The sequence below is a fragment of the Panulirus ornatus genome, chromosome 6 (assembly GCF_036320965.1).
Source record: "Panulirus ornatus isolate Po-2019 chromosome 6, ASM3632096v1, whole genome shotgun sequence".
NCBI lineage: Eukaryota > Metazoa > Arthropoda > Malacostraca > Decapoda > Palinuridae > Panulirus > Panulirus ornatus.
The window spans coordinates 55631370-55656609 of record NC_092229.1 but is presented as its reverse complement, the minus strand read 5'-3'; the positions used below and the strand labels follow the sequence as shown (position 1 = coordinate 55656609).

At 41.5% G+C, this 25240-nt stretch overlaps 1 protein-coding gene across 1 annotated transcript in view; it reads left to right on the top strand.

The window, feature by feature from the left end:
- The first annotated feature begins 8117 nt into the window (after window positions 1-8117).
- LOC139749254 (copper-transporting ATPase 1-like) overlaps window positions 8118-25240 on the top strand; it is a 364429-nt gene continuing 347306 nt past the window's right edge. The window contains exon 1 of the mRNA XM_071662991.1: window positions 8118-9550. The gene's annotated coding sequence lies outside the window, so the exon portion shown is untranslated. The remainder of the gene's footprint in view (window positions 9551-25240) is intronic.

Genomic DNA, 25240 nt, shown 5'->3' with positions numbered 1-25240 from the left:
TGAAAGCTATTTTTGTTCCTTTTTTTTAAGTAAAATGTACTAAGAATTTATTTAACAATTATAGGGGAATAATACTGTTGAACCTACCAGGATAAATATATGCAAAAGTGTTGATTGATATAGAAACTGTATGCAGAATAAGTAAGGAGCTAGGTGGTTTTATGAAAGATAGGGGATGTGTGGATCAGATTTTAGTGGTGAAGATGAGTGTGGAAAAGTATGTAGTGAAGGGTAAGAAGTTTTAGGCAACTTTAATAGATCTAGAGGAAGCGTATGACCGAATCAAGAGACATGCTTTATGGGATGTGTTAAGGATATATGGGGTGGGGTATGGGAACAATTGTTGGATGTTGTGAAAGACTTTTATAGGGGAGTAAATGAAAGTGTAACAGTGGTTAGAGAATTGAGCGAAAGTTCTTGCTTACATGTGGGTGTAAGGTAGAGTTGTGTGATGCCACTGTGGCTTTGGCCCCCTTCTCTGTTCTTTCTTTTGGAGGAAGAAAAAAGAAAATTGAGAGGGGAGGATATCCAGCCCCCCGCTCCCTTCCCTTTAAGTCGCCTTCTACGACACGCAGGGAATACGTTGGAAGTATTCTTTCTCCCCTATCACCAGGGATACCTCTATATATATATATATATATATATATATATATATATATATATATATATATATATATATATTTTTTTTTTTTTTTTTTTTTGCCGCTGTCTCCCGCGTTTGCGAGGTAGCGCAAGGAAACAAACGAAAGAAATGGCCCAACCCACCCCCATACACATGTATATACATACGTCCACACACGCAAATATACATACCTACACAGCTTTCCATGGTTTACCCCAGACGCTTCACATGCCTTGATTCAATCCACTGACAGCACGTCAACCCCGGTATACCACATCGCTCCAATTCACTCTATTCCTTGCCCTCCTTTCACCCTCCTGCATGTTCAGGCCCCGATCACACAAAATCTTTTTCACTCCATCTTTCCACCTCCAATTTGGTCTCCCTCTTCTCCTCGTTCCCTCCACCTCCGACACATATATCCTCTTGGTCAATCTTTCCTCACTCATTCTCTCCATGTGACCAAACCATTTCAAAACACCCTCTTCTGCTCTCTCAACCACGCTCTTTTTATTTCCACACATCTCTCTTACCCTTACGTTACTTACTCGATCAAACCACCTCACACCACACATTGTCCTCAAACATCTCATTTCCAGCACATCCATCCTCCTGCACACAACTCTATCCATAGTCCACGCCTCGCAACCATACAACATTGTTGGAACCACTATTCCTTCAAACATACCCATTTTTGCTTTCCGAGATAATGTTCTCGACTTCCACACATTCTTCAAGGCTCCCAGAATTTTCGCCCCCTCCCCCACCCTATGATCCACTTCTGCTTCCATGGTTCCATCCGCTGCCAGATCCACTCCCAGATATCTAAAACACTTCACTTCCTCCAGTTTTTCTCCATTCAAACTCACCTCCCAATTGACTTGACCCTCAACCCTACTGTACCTAATAACCTTGCTCTTATTCACATTTACTCTTAACTTTCTTCTTTCACACACTTTACCAAACTCAGTCACCAGCTTCTGCAGTTTCTCACATGAATCAGCCACCAGCGCTGTATCATCAGCGAACAACAACTGACTCACTTCCCAAGCTCTCTCATCCACAACAGACTTCATACTTGCCCCTCTTTCCAAAACTCTTGCATTCACCTCCCTAACAACCCCATCCATAAACAAATTAAACAACCATGGAGACATCACACACCCCTGCCGCAAACCTACATTCACTGAGAACCAATCACTTTCCTCTCTTCCTACACGTACACATGCCTTACATCCTCAATAAAAACTTTTCACTGCTTCTAACAACTTGCCTCCCACACCATATATTCTTAATACCTTCCACAGAGCATCTCTATCAACTCTATCATATGCCTTCTCCAGATCCATAAATGCTACATACAAATCCATTTGCTTTTCTAAGTATTTCTCACATACATTCTTCAAAGCAAACACCTGATCCACACATCCTCTACCACTTCTGAAACCACACTGCTCTTCCCCAATCTGATGCTCTGTACATGCCTTCACCCTCTCAATCAATACCCTCCCGTATAATTTACCAGGAATACTCAACAAACTTATACCTCTGTAATTTGAGCACTCACTCTTATCCCCTTTGCCTTTGTACAATGGCACTATGCACACATTCTGCCAATCCTCAGGCACCTCACCATGAGTCATACATACATTAAATAACCTTACCAACCAGTCAATAATAAAGTCACCCCCTTTTTCAATAAATTCCACTGCAATACCATCCAAACCTGCTGCCTTGACGGCTTTCATCTTCTGCAAAGCTTTTACTACCTCTTCTCTGTTTACCAAATCATTTTCCCAAACCCTCTCACTTTGTACACCACCTCGACCAAAACACCCTTTATCTGCCACTCTGTCATCAAACACATTCAACAAACCTTCAAAATACTCACTCCATCTCCTTCTCACATCACCACTACTTGTGATCACCTCCCCATTTGCGCCCTTCACTGAAGTTCCCATTTGCTCCCTTGTCTTACGCACCTTATTTACCTCCTTCCAGAACATCTTTTTATGCTCCCTAAAATTTAATGATACTCTCTCACCCCAACTCTCATTTGCCCTCTTTTTCACCTCTTGCACCTTTCTCTTGACCTCCTGTGTCTTTCTTTTATACATCTCCCACTCAATTGCATTTTTTCCCTACAAAAATATATAAATATATATATATATATATATATATATATATATATATATATATATATATATATATATATATATATATATCCCTGGGGATAGGGGAGAAAGAATACTTCCCACGTATTCCCTGCGTGTCGTAGAAGGCGACTAAAAGGGGAGGGAGCGGGTGGCTGGAAATCCTCCCCTTTCTTGTTTTTTTTAATTTTCCAAAAGAAGGAACAGAGAAGGGGGTGAGGTGAGGATATTCTCTCTAAGGCCCAGTTCTCTGTTCTTAATGCTACCTCGCTAACGCGGGAAATGGCAAATAGTATGAAAAAAAAAAATATATATATATATATATCCCTGGGGATAGGGGAGAAAGAATACTTCCCACGTATTCCCTGCGTGTCGTAGAAGGCGACTAAAAGGGAAGGGAGCGGGGGGCTGGAAATCCTCCCCTCTCATTTTTTTTTTTCTTTCTTTTTTTTTTTTCCAAAAGAAGGAACAGAGAAGGGGGCCAGGTGAGGATATTTCCTCAAAGGCCCAGTCCTCTGTTCTTAACGCTACCTCGCTAATGCGGGAAATGGCGAATAGTACGAAAGAAAAAGAAAAAATATATATATATATATATATATATATATGGAAAAAGGTGAGAACAATGGAAGTAAGGGGAGTGGGGGAGGAATGGGATGTATTTAGGGAATCAGTGATGGATTGCGCAAAAGATGCTTGTGGCATGAGAAGAGTGGGAGGTGGGTTGATTAGAAAGGGTAGTGAGTGGTGGGATGAAGAAGTAAGAGTATTAGTGAAAGAGAAGAGAGAGGCATTTGGACGATTTTTGCAGGGAAAAAATGCAATTGAGTGGGAGATGTATAAAAGAAAGAGACAGGAGGTCAAGAGAAAGGTGCAAGAGGTGAAAAAAAGGGCAAATGAGAGTTGGGGTGAGAGAGTATCATTAAATTTTAGGGAGAATAAAAAGATGTTCTGGAAGGAGGTAAATAAAGTGCGTAAGACAAGGGAGCAAATGGGAACTTCAGTGAAGGGCGCAAATGGGGAGGTGATAACAAGTAGTGGTGATGTGAGAAGGAGATGGAGTGAGTATTTTGAAGGTTTGTTGAATGTGTTTGATGATAGAGTGGCAGATATAGGGTGTTTTGGTCGAGGTGGTGTGCAAAGTGAGAGGGTTAGGGAAAATGATTTGGTAAACAGAGAAGAGGTAGTGAAAGCTTTGCGGAAGATGAAAGCCGGCAAGGCAGCAGGTTTGGATGGTATTGCAGTGGAATTTATTAAAAAAGGGGGTGACTGTATTGTTGACTGGTTGGTAAGGTTATTTAATGTATGTATGACTCATGGTGAGGTGCCTGAGGATTGGCGGAATGCGTGCATAGTGCCATTGTACAAAGGCAAAGGGGATAAGAGTGAGTGCTCAAATTACAGAGGTATAAGTTTGTTGAGTATTCCTGGTAAATTATATGGGAGGGTATTGATTGAGAGGGTGAAGGCATGTACAGAGCATCAGATTGGGGAAGAGCAGTGTGGTTTCAGAAGTGGTAGAGGATGTGTGGATCAGGTGTTTGCTTTGAAGAATGTATGTGAGAAATACTTAGAAAAGCAAATGGATTTGTATGTAGCATTTATGGATCTGGAGAAGGCATATGATAGAGTTGATAGAGATGCTCTGTGGAAGGTATTAAGAATATATGGTGTGGGAGGAAAGTTGTTAGAAGCAGTGAAAAGTTTTTATCGAGGATGTAAGGCATGTGTACGTGTAGGAAGAGAGGAAAGTGATTGGTTCTCAGTGAATGTAGGTTTGCGGCAGGGGTGTGTGATGTCTCCATGGTTGTTTAATTTGTTTATGGATGGGGTTGTTAGGGAGGTAAATGCAAGAGTTTTGGAGAGAGGGGCAAGTATAAAGTCTGTTGTGGATGAGAGGGCTTGGGAAGTGAGTCAGTTGTTGTTCGCTGATGATACATCGCTGGTGGCTGATTCGTGTGAGAAACTGCAGAAGTTGGTGATTGAGTTTGGTAAAGTGTGTGAAAGAAGAAGTTGAGCGTAAATGTGAATAAGAGCAAGGTTATTATGTTAAGTAGGGTTGAGGGACGAGTTAATTGGGAGGTAAGTTTGAATGGAGAAAAACTGAAGGAAGTGAAATGTTTTAGATATCTGGGAGTGGATCTAGCAGCAGATGGAACCATGGAAGCGGACTAAGTATAATAAACTTACATCCCAATTGACTTGTCCCTCACCCCCACTGAACCTAAGTACCTTGCTCTTATTCACATTAATCTCAACTTTCTCCTTTCACACACTTTTCCAAACTGTGTCACCAACCTCTGCAGTTTCTCACTTGAATCAGCCACCAGAGTTGTATCAGTGGCAAACAACAAATGACTCACCTCTCTGGCCTTCTCATCTCCAACAGCCTGCATACTCGCCCCTCTCTTCAAAACTCTAGTGCTTACCTCCCTAACAACCCCATCCATAAACAAATTAAACAACCATGGGGACATCACACAACCCTGCCGCAGACCAACCATCACTGTGAATCAATCACTCTCCTCTCTTTCTACTTGTAAACATGCCTTACATCCTTGATAAAAACTTTTCACTGCTTCTAGCAGCTTTTCTCCCACACCATATACTCTTAAGACCTTCCACAAAGCATCTCTATCAACCATATCATATGCTTCAGATTCATAAATGCTACATACAAATCCATCTGTTTTTCTAAGTATTTCTCATACACATTCTTCAAAGCAAGCACTTGATCCACACATCCTTTACCACTTCTGAAACCACACTGCTCCTCCCCAATCTGACACTCTGTACATACCTTCACCCTCTCAATCAGTACCCTCCCATACAATTTCCCAGGAACACTCACCTTTATCCCCCTGGCCTTTGTACAATGGAACTATGTATGCATTCCACTAATCCTCAGGCACTTCACCATGATCCATACATACACTGAACATCCTCACTAGCCAATCAACGACACAGTCACCCCCTTTTTTAGTAATTTTCACAGCAATACCATCCAAACCCGCTACCTTACTGGGTTTCATCTTCCGCAAAGCTTTCACTACCTGTTCTCTGCTTACCAAACTATTCTCCCTGACCCTCTCAAACAGACAGAAAAGGACACATTCGTTCAAACTCAGTTTCTAGCTGTCATGTGTAATGCACTGAAACCACAGCTCCCAATCCACATCCAGGTCCCACAGACCTTTCCTTGATTTACCCCAGACGGTTCACATGCTGGGAATTGAAACACGATAAATTCCCAAGTGCACTTTCGTGTAATAATCACATCATCAGGGGAGATACAAGAAAGAAATATAACAGCCAGTTGATATACAATGAAGAGACATAGCTAGGATGCCACTTGGTAAACAAGTGACTACCCAAATGGCGGTTGGGTGTGTTCAAGTCTGGCAACATTCGTGTCATAAATCTGTTATGTGGACAAGAAGGGTAATTGAGTATAGATTTCATCAACAATAAAGCTATTCAATTTTTATAGACCTTCACCAATATTAATGTTACAATTCTTTGTGTATTTAATAATAGAAGACAGTGATATTTCATGTGGTACAGAAATTAGAGTTAAAAGTTATGATAATTGTATTGATTGGAGTAATGCCATCTCAGTTATTAACATGATTAAACAAGGCATTTGATTCCTGTCCTGTTCTCATACTATATTCATGTTGCTTATGTTGGAAGTACTATTCCTTCAAACATACCCATTTTTGCTCTCCAAGATATTGTTCTCTCCTTCCACACTTTCTTCATTGCTCCCAGAACCTTCACTCCCTCCCCTACCCTCTGACTCACTTCCATGGCTCTATTCCTGCTAAGTCCACTCCCAGATATCAAAAACACTTCACATACTCCAATTTTTCACCATTCATACTCACATCCCGACTAACTTGTGCCTCAGCCTTACTCTTAATCACATTTACCGTCAACTTTCTCCTTTTACACACATTTCCAGACTCAGTTACCATCTTCTGCAGTTTCTCACATGAATCAACCCCAGTGCTGTATCGTCAGTGAACAAGAATTGACTCACTTCCCAGGCCCTTTCATCCCCAACAGACTACATACTCGCCTCTCTCCAAAACTTTTGCATTTACCTGCCTAACCACACCATTCATAAACAAAATAAACACCCCTGCTGCAGACCGACCTTCACTGGAAACTAATCACTTTCTTCCTGCTCGTACATTTGCCTTACAACCTTGATAAAAATTTATCACTGCTTCCAGCAGCTTACCCCCCCACACAATATACTCTTAAGACCTTCCACACAACATCTCTATCAACCCCATCATATGCCTTCTCCATATCCATAAATTTATTTTACATATATTACACGTCGCTGTCTCCCGTGTTAGCAAGGTAGCGCAAGGAAACAGATACAAGAATGGCCCAACCCCCCCACATACACATGTATATACATACACGCACATATACATTCCTATACATTTCAATGTATACATACATATATATACTCAGACATATACGTATACACATATTCATACTTGCTGCCTTCATCCATTCTCGTCGCCACCCCGCCACACATGAAATGACTCCCCATAAATGCCTCATACAAATTCAACTATTATTTCTACGTATTTCTCACACATTTTTATGATCCACTGGAAAATTAAGCACGATAGTTTCTCCAGTGCACTCTCGTGTAATGATCACATCATCAGGGGAGATGCAAGAAAGAGACATATAACAGTCAGTTGATATACAAGGTAGAGACGTATCTAGGACGCCATTTTGGTAAACTAATGCAACAGATGGAGGTTCAAGTCTGGCAACATGTCTATCATAAAATATTATTTGGACAAGAAAGGGAACTGTTTACAAATTTTATCTACAATAAAGCTATCCAATTTGTATAGAACTTCACCAATGTTAATGTTACAATTCTTTGTTTATTTAGTGATAGAAGATTCAATATTTCTCGTAGTAAAGGCGTTAATAACTGAGATGCCATTACTTCAGTCAGTGCAATGAACATAATTTTTAACATTATCAAACAAGGCATTTGATTCTTGTCCTCTTCTTATACTATATTTATGTTGATTAAGTATAACAGAACGATCTTTGCCAGTCTGCCCAGCATAAAACATGTTGCAGTTTTTACAGGTAATCTATAAACACAGCCTGCATAACTTTCTGGTGAGCTCCTGATTTATATTCTCTATAGTATCGTTGTTGGTGAAGGCAATATTTAGATCAAAGGTTTCAAGCAACATTGGAAGTAATGTAAAATTATTACTAAAAGGGAGAAGTAAAAGGTTTTTGATGTCAAGGGGAGGTTTGGGTTTAACTCTATAAAATGATTTCTTTGCCAACTAGTAAACCCCTACACGACAGCGGAAAAGAAAGTAAGATAGAGAAAGTGTCTGATAAAATCACACGAACAGACATGAATGGCGGAGATCCTCAGCAGCCAAAGGGGTTCCAGCGGGAGGTCTTAATGCCATGGGAGAATCTCTGTATATCAACCCCACTCCTGCTTCCTCGGGCGTGTCTAAAAGTATGTGCGCATGATTCTGGAGATGGTCAGGCGTACCTGTTGGCCGCACTGAGCTGGAGAGAACTCGCAGTGCTGGTTGTCTGCTGACTGGCGAGCCTTTGTGCCTTGACCTTTTATGCCTCTTATATACCCGGGCATCACAGATGAGAGTCAGTCAAGCCATAACCTGGCCTTTTAGCTAAAACAAAAGCTTGCTAAGTAGCGCCTTGTCTCATATCGTGACGCTACTCAGAGGTAATTAAGGTCTTTTCATGGGTGGTAGCTACACTCATTGTAAGCAGTGACTATCTACCCACCATAACCCTGCACCTCCAAAGCTTATTTCCCTGAGCTACATCCCATTATATACCTTAACCAATAACATTTTAATGTTGTTAAACGTGTTATGTCCCTCTCAATTACACCGCTCTATGTGGAAGGACCATCAGCTAAAAATATATTCCCATGCGAACACGGTGACTAGAAAAGCACTGAGTAGAATGTTAAGACTTGTTCAAGATAATAAACCTCGAATGCATAATTACATGAAAAATGAACAATATTCTACAGACAAGACGTTGTGCATAAATTGATTGTCGAATTAGCGTTATCCAACAAATAAGACAAGCAATGAATGGTATCTGCAATCCTTGTCATCTTGGCCAAATTTAATGTTAGTAATTCTGTCGGTTGTAATGTAGGTATTTGGGCCTTTTCCAATGGCGCCGACCTTATGTTTGTACATATATGGCTTGAATGTATTTTTTATTCTTACTACATCAGGATTTATTAACAATAGATTTGTAAATAATTCTCTACTTTCCTATTATATTTCTTTTCAACCAATTTGCTTTTAGGAACTCCATTATGTTCTCTGATTTTCATTTCATTTGTAACATTAACACGTTTGATATTAGCATGAAAATTATGAAGTGACATATTCTAATCTCAGTATTAAAGCTTAATTTATTCTTTTATTCATATATTGAAAATGATGTTATGAAATACTCTCATTTACTGCAAGAAAACTAAAAGTAAGTTTAAGTAGAAAGTTTGTTGTATAATGAATGTATTGTTGTTATGATCAGTGTTTGTGGCAACTGTCAACTCGATGGTTGAGGTCAATGTTGTCTTATGTTCAAATACAAGCTATGTTGGTGACATTATTTAACCATTATGAGAAGAAAAAGGCATTTTGAGCAGTGAAACTGTATAGTAGTCAACACAGCAACGAGTGACGTGCTTGAGTATTCATTCCGGATTCCATTTGTGGTAAGTTATTTTACTTTTCTTAATATAAGAATTTTTCTTGTTTCATTCAGAAAACTTGTATGAAAATATTTTTGGTAATCACATAGTTTACGGACACCACCCGCTAGTTGATAGAAGTCGTGTATAAAGTGGAGTGAATTGATGAGTTGTTTGTTATACCGTTTATTATCATTACAGAAATACCTGTTGAGCACAATGTAGAGCATTATACTTTATTGAACAGTATTAAGTAATGCAGTAAACGGTTTGGGAAACCATCTGATTTTAGTCCCACAGTTAATGACGTTGTTTTTAAAGATGAGTTAAGAAGAGTGGGTCTTTAATAACATGAAGTATTAAAAGTTTGTCCCCTTCATTGCCATAAATGTATGGACTTATCAAAACACATAAAAAAAAAAAATCCAGCAAGACCTATAGTGAGTTCAATAGGCTCCATCACATATGAATTGTCAAAATGGTTAGTTTCATAATAAGCCCTTTAGTGGGTAAGATATCAAATTCTAATATCATGAACAATGTAGATGTAGTTAAGCTTAACAATATCATTGTTAATTTGGCTTTCAAACTTGTTAGCTTTGATGTTTCCTCACTTTTCTCAAAAGTTCCAGTTAATGACCTTTTAGAATATTTATTTGATGTTTTGGATGATATTCATTTACCTGTTCAAAAGTCTGTTTTCAATGAACTGATAAGATTGTGTATAAAAGACTGTGTATTTCAATTCAATGGAGATTATTATACTCAAAAGTTTGGTATGGCAATGGGTACTTTCACCTGTACTAAGTAATCTTTATATGGAATTCTTTGAAACAAAATAACTAAAGGATATCTTACCTTCTAATGCAATTTGGTTTAGGTATGTAGATGATGTTCTTTGTGTTTGGCCAACAATGAAAATTTACAAACATTTCTCCCCTTACTTAACAATTTAGTACCTTCCATCAAATCTACTGTAGAAAATAAAAATATTTTTAGACTGCATGATTCAAAGGCAAGGAAACAAGTTTAAGTTTAGCATATACAGAAAACCTACCAATGTATACTCATTTATCCATTATTACTCATCACAACATAGAGTTAAATTATCATAATTTCAATCTATGTTCCTTAGGGCATTACGTACTTGCAGTCCAGAGTATGTTGATGATGAGTTTGAGAAGATATATTGGATCTAAGTTAAAGTACCCAAGATCTTTCATTGATAAATCCCTTAAGTTAGCAAAGACATCATTTTATAGAGTTGAGCCCAAACCTCCCATTGACACCAAGAATATTTTGGTTCTCCCTTTTAAGAATGAATTTACTTTACTTCCCATGTTGCTTAAGTCCTTGAATGTAAATGTTGCCTTCAGCAACAATAATACTATAAAGAATATCTTTATCAGGAATTCACCAGAAAATTCTCCTGGGTGCATCCATAAAGTGCCATGTAGAAATTGTGATAGGTTTTATGTTGGGCAGACTGGTAAGGCTCTTTCTGTAAGACTTAAGCAACTTAAATATAGTATAAGAACAGAACAAGAATCAAATGCCTTGTTTAATCACTTTAAAAACTATGATCATTGTATTGACTGGAGTAGTGCCATCTCAGTTATTTACTCTGAGTCTATTACCACAAGAAATATCATTGAATCTTCTATTATTAAATACACAAAGAATTGTAATCTTAATATTAGTGATGGTCTATAAAAAATGGATAACTTTATTGTTGATAAAATTTGTAAACAGTTCACCTTATCCACGTGTTTATGATACGCTCGTTGTCTGTCTTGGACAATCACATGTTTACCAAATGGCGTCCTAGCTACGTCTCTTAGTTGTATATCAACTGACTGTTATATTTCTCTCTTGTGTCTCCTCTGATGATGTGATTATTACTCGAAAGTGCACTTGGGAACTTATTGTGTTTCATTTTCCCCTTGGAATCATAGGTATACACATATATATACATATACACACATGCATATATATACATGATTATTTATTTATATTTTTTTATACTTAATCACCATCTCCCGCATCAGTAGGTAGCGCAAGATAACAGATGAGGAATAGCCCAACCCACCCACGTTCACATGCATATACATAAATGCCGATACAATCATATATACATACATATACATTTCAACGGATACATAAGATATACATACATAGACATATACATATATACACATGTACATATTCATACTTGCTACCTTAATCCACCCCACTGCACATGAAACAATATTAGTTGAACCACTATTCCTTCAAACATACCCATTTTTACTCTCTGAGATAACATTATCACCCTCCACACATTTTTTCAACATTCCCAGAACCTTTGCCCCCTCCCCGACCCTGTGACCCATTTCTGCTTTCATGTTTCCATCCACTGCTAAGTCCACTCCCAGATATTTAAAACACTTCACTTCCTCCAGTTTTTCTCCATTCAAACTTACCTCTCAATTAACTTGTCCCTCTACCCTCCTGAATCTAATGACCTTGCTCTTATTCACAGTTACTGTCAACTTTCTTCTTTTACACACTTTACCAAACTCAGTCACCAACTTCTGCAGTTTCTCACCCGAATCAGCCACCACTGCTGTATCATCAGCGAACAACAACTGACTCACTTCCCAAGCCCTCTCATGCACAATGACTTCATACATGCTCCTCTCTCCAAAACTTGCATTCACCTCCCTAACCACCCCATTCATAAACAAATTAAACAACTATGGAGACATCACATACCCCTACGGCAAACAGAGATTCACTGGGAACCAATCACTTTCCCCTCTTCCTACTCGAACACATGCCTTTCATCCTTGGTGAAAACTTTTCACTGCTTCTAGCAACTTACCTCTTACTCCGTATACTCATAAAACCTTCCACAAAGCATCTCTATCCATCCTATCATATGCCTTCTCCAAATCCATAAATGCAACATACAAATCCATCTAAGTATTTCTCACATACATTCTTTTAAAAAACACCTGATCCACGCATCCTCTACCACTTCTGAAATCACACTGCTCTTCTTCCCCAGTCTGATGCTCTGTACATGCCTTTACCCACTCAATCAATATGCTCCCATATAATTTCCCAGGAATGCTCAACAAAGTTATGCCTCTGTAATTTGAACACTCACCTTTATCCCCTTTGCCTTTGTACAGTGGCACTATGCATACATTCTGCTATTCCTCAGGCACTTCACCATGATCCATGCATACACTGAATATCCTTACCAACCAATCAACTACAGAGTCACCCCCTTTTTTTGATAAATTTCACTACAATACCTTCCAAACCCAGCTCTCATCTTCCGCAAAGCTTTCACTATGTCTTCTTTGTTTACCAAACCATTCTCCCTAACACTTTCACTTTGCACACCACCCTGACCAAAACACCCAATATCTGCCACTCTGTCACCAAACACACACATATATATATATATATATATATATATATATATATATATATATATATATATATATATATATATATTTTTTTTTTTTTTTTTTTTTTTTTATACTTTGTCGCTGTCTCCCGCGTTTGCGAGGTAGCGCAAGGAAACAGACGAAAGAAATGGCCCAACCCCCCCCCCATACACATGTACATACACACGTCCACACACGCAAATATACATACCTACACAGCTTTCCATGGTTTACCCCAGACGCTTCACATGCCTTGATTCAATCCACTGACAGCACGTCAACCCCTGTATACCACATGACTCCAATTCACTCTATTCCTTGCCCTCCTTTCACCCTCCTGCATGTTCAGGCCCCGATCACACAAAATCTTTTTCACTCCATCTTTCCACCTCCAATTTGGTCTCCCTCTTCTCCTCGTTCCCTCCACCTCCGACACATATATCCTCTTGGTCAATCTCTCCTCACTCATTCTCTCCATGTGCCCAAACCATTTCAAAACACCCTCTTCTGCTCTCTCAACCACGCTCTTTTTATTTCCACACATCTCTCTTACCCTTACGTTACTTACTCGATCAAACCACCTCACACCACACATTGTCCTCAAACATCTCATTTCCAGCACATCCATCCTCCTGCGCACATCTCTATCCATAGCCCACGCCTCGCAACCATACAACATTGTTGGAACCACTATTCCCTCAAACATACCCATTTTTGCTTTCCGAGATAATGTTCTCGACTTCCACACATTTTTCAAGGCTCCCAAAATTTTCGCCCCCTCCCCCACCCTATGATCCACTTCCGCTTCCATGGTTCCATCCGCTGACAGATCCACTCCCAGATATCTAAAACACTTCACTTCCTCCAGTTTTTCTCCATTCAAACTCACCTCCCAATTGACTTGACCCACACCCCTACTGTACCTAATAACCTTGCTCTTATTCACATTTACTCTCAACTTTCTTCTTCCACACACTTTACCAAACTCAGTCACCAGCTTCTGCAGTTTCTCACATGAATCAGCCACCAGCGCTGTATCATCAGCGAACAACAACTGACTCACTTCCCAAGCTCTCTCATCCCCAACAGACTTCATACTTGCCCCTCTTTCCAGGACTCTTGCATTTACCTCCCTTACAACCCCATCCATAAACAAATTAAACAACCATGGAGTCATCACACACCCCTGCCGCAAACCTACATTCCCTGAGAACCAATCACTTTCCTCTCTTCCTACACGTACACATGCCTTACATCCTCGATAAAAACTTTTCACTGCTTCTAACAACTTGCCTCCCACACCATATATTCTTAATACCTTCCACAGAGCATCTCTATCAACTCTATCATATGCCTTCTCCAGATCCATAAATGCTACATACAAATCCATTTGCTTTTCTAAGTATTTCTCACATACATTCTTCAAAGCAAACACCTGATCCACACATCCTCTACCACTTCTGAAACCGCACTGCTCTTCCCCAATCTGATGCTCTGTACATGCCTTCACCCTCTCAATCAATACCCTCCCATATAATTTACCAGGAATACTCAACAAACTTATACCTCTGTAATTTGAGCACTCACTCTTATCCCCTTTGCCTTTGTACAATGGCACTATGCACGCATTCCGCCAATCCTCAGGCACCTCACCATGAGTCATACATACATTAAATAACCTTACCAACCAGTCAACAATACAGTCACCCCCTTTTTTAATAAATTCCACTGCAATACCATCCAATATATACAATATAATACTGCAATATATAGTGTGTGTGTGTGTCATAGAAGGTGACTAAAGGGGACAGCAGCAGGGGGCTAGAAACCCTCCCCTCCTTGTATTTTAACTTTCTAAATGAGGAAACAGAAGAAGAAGTCACGCGGGGAGTGCTCATCCTCCTCGAAGGCTCAGATTGGGATGTCTAAATGCGTGTGGATGTAACCAGGATGAGAAAAAAGGAGACAGGTAGTATGTTTGAGGAAAGGAACCTGGATGTTTTGGCTGTGAGTGAAACGAAGCTCAAGGGTAAAGGGGAAGAGTGGTTTGGGAATGTCTTGGGGAGTAAAGTCAGGGGTTAGTGAGAGGACAAAGCAAGGGAAGGAGTAGCACTACTCCTGAAACAGGAGTGGTGGAAGTATGTGATAAAAAAGTAAGAAAGTAAACTCTAGATTGATATGGGTAGAACTGAAAGTGGATGGAGAGAGATGGATGATTATTGATGCATATGCACCTGGGCATGAGAAGAAAGATCTTGAGAGACAAGTGTTTTGGGAGCTACTGAGTGAGTATGTTAGTAGTTTTGATGCACGAGACTAGGTTATAGTGATGGGTGATTTGAATGCAAAGGTGAGTAATATGGCAGTTGAGGGAATAATTGGTGTACATGGGGTATTCAGTGCTGTAAGTGGAAATAGTGAAGAGTTTGTAGATTTATGTGCTGAAAAAAGGACTGGTGATTGGGAATGCCTGCTTTAAAAAGAGATATACATAAGTATACGTATGTAAGTAGGAGAGATGGCTAGAGAGCGTTATTGGATTGCGTGTTAATTGATAGGCGCACGAAAGACAGACTTTTGGATGTTAATGTGCTGAGAGGTGCAACTGGAGGGATGTCTGATCATTATCTTGTGGAGGCGAAGGTGAAGATTTGTAGAGGTTTTCAGAAAAGAGAGAATGTTGGGGTGAAGAGAGTGGTGAGAGTAAGTGAGCTTGGAAAGGAGACTTGTGTGAGGTAGTACCAGGAGAGACTGAGTACAGAATGGAAAAAGGTGAGAACAAAGGAGGTAAGGGGAGTGGGGGAGGAATGGGATGTATTTAGGGAAGCAGTGATGGCTTGCGCAAAAGATGCTTGTGGCATGAGAAGCATGGGCAGATTAGAAAGGGTAGTAAGTGGTGGGTTGAAGAAGTAAGATTATTAGTGAAAGAGAAGAGAGAGGCATTTGGATGATTTTTGCAGGGAAATAATGCAAATAACTAGGAGATGTATAAAAGAAAGAGGCAGGAGGTCAAGAGAAAGGTGCAAGAGGTGAAAAAGAGGGCATATGAGAGTTAGGGTGAGAGAGTATTATTAAATTTTAGGGAGAATAAAAAGATGTTTTGGAAGGAGGTAAATAAAGTGCGTAAGACAAGGAACAAATGGGAACATCAGTGAAGGGGGCTAATGGCAAGGTGATAACAAGTAGTGTTGATGTGTGAAGGAGATGCAGTAAGTATTTTGAAGGTTTGTTGAATGTGTTTGATGACAGAGTGGCAGATATAGGGTGTTTTGGTCGAGGTGTTGTGCAAAGTGAGAGGGTTAGGGAGAATGATTTGGTAAACAGAGAAGAGGTAGTAAAAGCTTTGTGGAAGATGAAAGCTGGCAAGGCAGCGGGTTTGGATGGTATTGCAGTGGAATTTATTTAAAAAAGGGGTGACTGTATTGTTGACTGGTTGCTAAGGATATTTAATGTATGTATGACTCATGGTGAGGTACCTGAGGACTGGCGGAATGCTTGCTTAGTGCCATTGTACAAAGGCAAAGGGGATAGGAGTGAGTGCTCAAATTACAGAGGTATAAGTTTGTTGAGTATTCCTGGGAAATAATATTGGATGGTATTGATTGAGAGGGTGAAGGCATGTACAGAGCATCAGATTGGGGAAGAGCAGTGTGGTTTCAGAAGTGGTAGAGGATGTGTGGATCAAGTGTTTGCTTTGAAAAATGTATGTGAGAAATACTTAGAAAAGCAAATGGATTTGTATGTAGCATTTATGGATCTGGAGAAGGCATATGATAGAGTTGATAAAGATGCTCTGTGGAAGGTATTAAGAATACATGGCATGGGAGGTAAGTTGTTAGAAGCAGTGAAAAGTTTTTATCGAGGATGTAAGGCATGTGTACGTGTAGGAAGAGAAGAAAGTGATTGATTCTCAGTGAATGTTGTTTTGCGGCAGGGGTGCGTGATGTCTCCATCGTTGTTTAATTTGTTTATGGATAGGGTTGTTAGGGAGGTGAATTCAAGAGTTTTGGAAAGAGGGGCAAGTATGCAGTCTGTTGTGGATGAGAGAGAGCTTGGGAAGTGAGTCAGTTGTTGTTCGCTGATGATACAGCGCTGGTGGCTGATTTGAGTGAGAAACTGCAGAAGCCTGTGACTGTGTTTGGTAAGTGTGTTTAAGAAGGAAGCTGAGAGTAAATGTGAATAAGAGCAAGGTTATTAGGCACATTAGGGTTGAGGGACAAGTCAATTGGGAGGTAAGTTTGAATGGAGAAAAACTGGAGGCAGTGAAGTGTTTTAGATATCTGGGAGTGGATTTGGCAGCGTATGGAACCGTGGAAGCGGAAATGAATCATAAGGTGGGGGAGGGGGCGAAAGTTCTGGGAGCGTTGAAAAATGTGTGGAAGTCAAGAACGTTATCTTGGAAAGCAAAAATGGGTATGTTTGAAGGAATAGTGGTTCCAACAATGTTATATGGTTGCAAGGCGTGGGCTATAGATAGGGTTGTGCGGAGGAGGGTGAATGTGCTGGGATTGAGATGTTTGAGGACAGTATGTGGTGTGAGGTGGTTTGATCGAGTGAGTAACGTAAGGGTAAGAGAGATGTGTGGTAATAAAAAGAGCGTGGTTGAGAGAGCAGAAGAGGGTGTTTTAAAATGGTTTGGTCACATGGAGAGAATGAGTGAGGAAAGATTGACAAAGAGGATATATGTGTCGGAGGTGGAGGGAACGAGGAGAAGTGGGAGACCAAATTGGAGGTGGAAAGATGGAGTGAAAAAGATTTTGAGTGATCAGGGCCTGAACATGCAGGAGGATGAAAGGCAGGCAAGGAATAGAGTGAATTGGATCGATGTGGTATACTGGGGTTGACGTGCTGTCAGTGGATTGAATCAGGGCATGTGAAGTGTCTGGGGTAAACCATGGAAAGTTTTGTGGGGCCTGGATGTGGAAAGGGAGCTGTGGTTTCAGGCATTATTGCATGACAGCTAGAGTCTGAGTTTGAACGAATGGGGCCTTTGTTGTCTTTTCCTAGCGCTACCTCGCACACATGAGGGGGGAGGGGGATATTATTCCATGTGTGGCGAGGTGGCAATGGGAATGAATAAAGGCAGACAGTGTGATTTGTGTGCATGTGTATATATGTATGTGTCTGTGTGTGTATATATATGTGTACATTGAGATGTATGGGTATGTATATTTGCATGTGTGGATGTGTATGTATATCCATGTGTATGGGGGTGGGTTGGGCCATTTCTTTCGTCTGTTTCCTTGCGCTACCTCGCAAACGCAAGAGACAGCGACAAAGCAAAATATATATATATATATATATATATATATATATATATATATATATATATATATATATATATATATATATTGGCGGAATGCGTGCATAGTGCCATTGTACAAAGGCAAAGGGGATAAGAGTGAGTGCTCAAATTACAGAGGTATAAGTTTGTTGAGTATTCCTGGTAAATTATATGGGAGGGTATTGATTGAGAGGGTGAAGGCATGTACAGAGCATCAGATTGGGGAAGAGCAGTGTGGTTTCAGAAGTGGTAGAGGATGTGTGGATCAGGTGTTTGCTTTGAAGAATGTATGTGAGAAATACTTAGAAAAGCAAATGGATTTGTATGTAGCATTTATGGATCTGGAGAAGGCATATGATACAGTTGATAGAGATGCTCTGTGGAAGGTATTAAGAATATATGGTGTGGGAGGAAAGTTGTTAGAAGCAGTGAAAGGTTTTTATCGAGGATGTAAGGCATGTGTACGTGTAGGAAGAGAGGAAAGTGATTGGTTCTCAGTGAATGTAGGTTTGCGGCAGGGGTGTGTGATGTCTCCATGGTTGTTTAATTTGTTTATGGATGGGGTTGTTAGGGAGGTAAATGCAAGAGTTTTGGAAAGAGGGGCAAGTATGAAGTCTGTTGGGGATGAGAGAGCTTGGGAAGTGAGTCAGTTGTTGTTCGCTGATGATACAGCGCTGGTGGCTGATTCATGTGAGAAACTGCAGAAGCTGGTGACTGAGTTTGGTAAAGTGTGTGGAAGAAGAAAGTTAAGAGTAAATGTGAATAAGAGCAAGGTTATTAGGTACAGTAGGGTTGAGGGTCAAGTCAATTGGGAGGTGAGTTTGAATGGAGAAAAACTGGAGGAAGTGAAGTGTTTTAGATATCTGGGAGTGGATCTGGCAGCGGATGGAACCATGGAAGCGGAAGTGGATCATAGGGTGGGGGAGGGGGCGAAAATTCTGGGGGCCTTGAAGAATGTGTGGAAGTCGAGAACATTATCTCGGAAAGCAAAAATGGGTATGTTTGAAGGAATAGTGGTTCCAACAATGTTGTATGGTTGCGAGGCGTGGGCTATGGATAGAGTTGTGCGCAGGAGGATGGATGTGCTGGAAATGAGATGTTTGAGGACAATGTGTGGTGTGAGGTGGTTTGATCGAGTAAGTAACGTAAGGGTAAGAGGGATGTGTGGAAATAAAAAGAGCGTGGTTGAGAGAGCAGAAGAGGGTGTTTTGAAGTGGTTTGGGCACATGGAGAGAATGAGTGAGGAAAGATTGACCAAGAGGATATATGTGTCGGAGGTGGAGGGAACGAGGAGAAGAGGGAGACCAAATTGGAGGTGGAAAGATGGAGTGAAAAAGATTTTGTGTGATCGGGGCCTGAACATGCAGGAGGGTGAAAGGAGGGCAAGGAATAGAGTGAATTGGAGCGATGTGGTATACCGGGGTTGACGTGCTGTCAGTGGATTAAATCGGGGCATGTGAAGCGTCTGGGGTAAACCATGGAAAGCTGTGTAGGTATGTATATTTTGCGTGTGTGGACGTATGTATATACATGTGTATGGGGGTGGGTTGGGCCATTTCTTTCGTCTGTTTTCTTGCGCTACCTCGCAAACGTGGGAGACAGCGACAAAGTATAATAAATATATATATATATATATATATATATATATATATATATATATATATATATATATATGATGAAAGCCGGCAAGGCAGCAGGTTTGGATGGTATTGCAGTGGAATTTATTAAAAAAGGGGGTGACTGTATTGTTGACTGGTTGGTAAGGTTATTTAATGTATGTATGACTCACGGTGAGGTGCCTGAGGATTGGCGGAATGCGTGCATAGTGCCATTGTACAAAGGCAAAGGGGATAAGAGTGAGTGCTTAAATTACAGAGGTATAAGTTTGTTGAGTATTCCTGGTAAATTATATGGGAGGGTATTGATTGAGAGGGTGAAGGCATGTACAGAGCATCAGATTGAGGAAGAGCAGTGTGGTTTCAGAAGTGGTAGAGGATGTGTGGATCAGGTGTTTGCTTTGAAGAATGTATGTGAGAAATACTTAGAAAAGCAAATGGATTTGTATGTAGCATTTATGGATCTGGAGAAGGCATATGATACAGTTGATAGAGATGCTCTGTGGAAGGTTTTAAGAATATATGGTGTGGGAGGCAAGTTGTTAGAAGCAGTGAAAAGTTTTTATCGAGGATGTAAGGCATGTGTACGTGTAGAAAGAGAGGAAAGTGATTGGTTCTCAGTGAATGTAGGTTTGCGGCAGGGGTGTGTGATGTCTCCATGGTTGTTTAATTTGTTTATGGATGGGGTTGTTAGGGAGGTGAATGCAAGAGTTTTGGAAAGAGGGGCAAGTATGAAGTCTGTTGTGGATGAGAGAGCTTGGGAAGTGAGTCAGTTGTTGTTCGCTGATGATACAGCGCTGGTGGCTGATTCATGTGAGAAACTGCAGAAGCTGGTGACTGAGTTTGGTTGGGAGGTGAGTTTGAATGGAGAAAAACTGGAGGAAGTGAAGTGTTTTAGATATCTGGGAGTGGATCTGGCAGCGGATGGAACCATGGAAGCGGAAGTGGATCATAGGGTGGGGGAGGGGGCGAAAATTCTGGGAGCCTTGAAGAATGTGTGGAAGTCGAGAACATTATCTCGGAAAGCAAAATGGGTATGTTTGAAGGAATAGTGGTTCCAACAATGTTGTATGGTTGCGAGGCGTGGGCTATGGATAGAGTTGTGCGCAGGAGGATGGATGTGCTGGAAATGAGATGTTTGAGGACAATGTGTGGTGTGAGGTGGTTTGATCGAGTAAGTAACGTAAGGGTAAGAGAGGTGTGTGGAAATAAAAAGAGCGTGGTTGAGAGAGCAGAAGAGGGTGTTTTGAAATGGTTTGGGCACATGGAGAGAATGAGTGAGGAAAGATTGACCAAGAGGATATATGTGTCGGAGGTGGAGGGAACGAGGAGAAGAGGGAGACCAAATTGGAGGTGGAAAGATGGAGTGAAAAAGATTTTGTGTGATCGGGGCCTGAACATGCAGGAGGGTGAAAGGAGGGCAAGGAATAGAGTGAATTGGAGCGATGTGGTATACCAGGGTTGACGTGCTGTCAGTGGATTGAATCAAGGCATGTGAAGCGTCTGGGGTAAACCATGGAAAGCTGTGTAGGTATGTATATTTGCGTGTGTGGATGTATGTATATACATGTGTATGGGGGTGGGTTGGGCCATTTCTTTCGTCTGTTTCCTTGCGCTACCTCGCAAATGCGGGAGACAGCGACAAAGCAAAAAAAAAAAATATATATATATATAATTATGGAACCATGGAAGCAGAAGTGAATCATGGGGTGGGGGAGGGGGCAAAAATCCTTGGGGCCTTGAAGAATGTGTGGAGGTCGTGAACATTATCTCGGAAGGCAGGGGTGGGTATGTTTGAAGGAGTAGTGGTTCCAACAATGTTGTATGGTTGCGAAGCGTGGGCTATGGATGGAGTTGTGCGCAGGAGGGTGGATGTACTGGAAATGAGATGTTTGAGGACAGTATGTGGTGTGAGGTGGTTTGATCGAGTAAGTAATGTAAGGCTGGGAGAGATGTGTGGAAATAAAAAGAGCGTGGTTAAGAGAGCAGAAGAGGGTGTTTTGATGTGGTTTGGGCACATGAAGAGAGTGAGTGAGGGAAGATTGACCAAGGGGATATGTGTGTCGGAGGTGGAGGGAACGAGGAGGGGTGGGGGACTGAATTGGAGGTGGAAAGATGGAGTGAAGGGGATTTTGAGTGATTGGGGACTGAACATGCTGGAGGGTGGGGGGCGGGCGGGCGGGAAATGAGGTGAGTTGGATTGATGTGGTATACAGGGGTTGACGTGCTGTCGATGGATTGAATCAGGGCGTGTGAAGCGTCTGGGGTAAACCATGGAAAGTTCTGTGGGGCCTGGATGTGGAAAGGGAGCTGTGGTTTTGGGCATTATGACATGGCAGCTGGAGACTGGGTGTGAACGAATGGGGCCTTTGTTGTCTTTTCCTAGCACTGCCTCGCACACATGAGGGAGGAGGGGGATGTTGTTCCATGTGTGGCGGGATGGCGGTGGGAATGGATGGGGACAGACGGTGTGAATTGTGTGCGTGTGTATATATGTATGTGTCTGTGTGTGTGCATGTATGTGTACGTTGAGATGTATGGGTATGTATATTTGCGTGTGTGGGCGTGTATGTGTGTACAAGTGTGTGGGGGTGGGTTGGGCCATTTCTTTCGTCTGTTTCCTTGCGCTACCTCGCAAACGCGGGTGACAGCGACAAGGCAAAATAAAGAAAAATAATATATATTTATATATATATTTTCTTTCAAACTATTCGCCATTTCCCGCATTAGCAAGATAGCGTTAAGAACAGAGGACTGGGCCTCTGAGGGAATATCCTCACTTGGCCCCCTTCTCTGTTCCTTTTTTTGGAAAATTAAAGAAAAAACAAGGGGGAGGATTTCCAGCCCCCCACTCCCTCCCCTTTTAGTCGCCTTCTACGACATGCAGGGAATATGTGGGAAGTATTCTTTCTCCCCTATCCCCAGGGATATTATATATTTTTTATTTATTTTTTATTTTATTTTGCTTGGTCGCTGTCTCCCGCGTTTGCGAGGTAGCGCAAGGAAACAGACGAAAGAAATGGCCCAACCCACCCCCATACACATGTATATACATACACGTCCACACACGCAAATATACATACCTATACATCTCAATGTACAAATATATATTCACACACAGACACATACATATATACCCATGCACACAATTCACACTGTCTGCCTTTATTCATTCCCATCGCCACCTCACCACACATGGAATACCATCCCCCTCCCCCCTCATGTGTGCAAGGTAGCGCTAGGAAAAGACAACAAAGGCCCCATTCGTTTACACTCAGTCTCTAGCTGTCATGCAATAATGCCCGAAACCACAGCTCCCTTTCCACATCCAGGCCCCACACAACTTTCCATGGTTAACCCCAGACGCTTCACATGCCCTGATTCAATCCACTGACAGCACGTCAACCCCGGTATACCACATCGATCCAATTCACTCTATTCCTTGCCCGCCTTTCACCCTCCTGCATGTTCAGGCCCCGATCACTCAAAATCTTTTTCACTCCATCTTTCCACCTCCAATTTGGTCTCCCACTTCTCCTCGTTCCCTCCACCTCCGACACATATAACCTCTTGGTCAATCTTTCCTCACTCATTCTCTCCATGTGCCCAAACCATTTCAAAACGCCCTCTTCTGCTATCTCAACCACGCTCTTTTTATTTCCACACATCTCTCTTACCCTTACATTACCTACTCGATCTAACCACCTCACACCACACATTGTCCTCAAACATCTCATTTCCAGCACATCCACCCTCCTGCGCACAACTCTATCCATAGCCCACGCCTCGTAACCATACAACATTGTTGGAAACACTATTCCTTCAAACATACCCATTTTTGCTTTCCGAGATAATGTTCTCGACTTCCAAACATTCTTCAAGGCTCCCAGGATTTTCGCCCCCTCCCCCACCCTATGATTCACTTCCGCTTCCATGGTTCCATCCGCTGCCAAATCCACATCCAGGCCCCACACAACTTTCCATGGTTTACCCCAGATGCTTCACATGCCCTGATTCAATCCACTGACAGCACGTCAACCCCGGTATACCACATCGATCCAATTCACTCTATTCCTTGCCCGCCTTTCACCCTCCTGCATGTTCAGGCCCCGATCACTCAAAATCTTTTTCACTCCATCTTTCCACCTCCAATTTGGTCTCCCACTTCTCCTCGTTCCGTCCACCTCCGACACATTTATCCTCTTGGTCAATCTTTCCTCACTCATTCTCTCCATGTGACCAAACCATTTCAAAACACCCTCTTCTGCTCTCTCAACCACACTCTTTTTATTTCCACGCATATCTCTTACCCTTACATTACTTACTCGATCAAACCACCTCACACCACATATTGTCCTCAAATATCTCATTTCCAGCACATCCACCCTCTTGCGCACAACTCTATCCATAGCCCAAGCCTCGCAACCATATAACATTGTTGGAACCACTATTCCTTCAAACATACCCATTTTTGCTTTCCGAGATAATGTTCTCGACTTCCAAACATTCTTCAAGGCTCCCAGAATTTTTGCCCCCTCCCCCACCCTATGATTCTCTTCTGCTTCCATGGTTCCATCCGCTACCAGATCCACTCCCAGCTTTCTAAAAAACTTTACTTCCTCCAGTTTTTCTCCATTCAAACTTACCTCCCAATTGACTTGGCCCTCAACCCTACTGTACCTAATAACCTTGCTCTTATTCACATTTACTCTCACTTTCTTCTTTCACACACCTTACCAAACTCAGTCACCAGCTGCTACAGTTTCTTACATGAATCAGCCACCAGCGCTGTATCATCAGCGAACAACAACCGACTCACTTCCCAAGCTCTCTCATCCACAACAGACTGCATACTTGCCCCTCTTTCCAAAACTCTTGCATTCACCTCCCTAACAACCCCATCCTTAAACAAATTAAACAACCATTGAGACATCACACACCCCTACACGTACACATGCCTTACATCCTCGATAAAAACTTTTGACTGCTTCTAACAACTTGCCTCCCACACCATATATTCTTAATACCTTCCACAGAGCATCTCTATCAACTCTATCATATGCCTTCCCCAGATCCATAAATGCTACATACAAATCTATATGATTTTCTGAGTATTTCTCACATACATTCTTCAAAGCAAACACCTGATCCACACACCCTCTTCCACTTCTGAAACCACACTGCTCTTCCCCAATCTGATGCTCTGTAGATGCCTTCACCCTCTCAATCAATACCCTCCCATATAATTTACCAGGAATACTCAACAAACCTATACCTCTGTAATTTGAGTACTCACTCTTATCCCCTTTGCCTTTGTACAATGGCACTATGCAAGCATTCCGCCAGTCCTCAGGCACCTCACCATGAATCATAC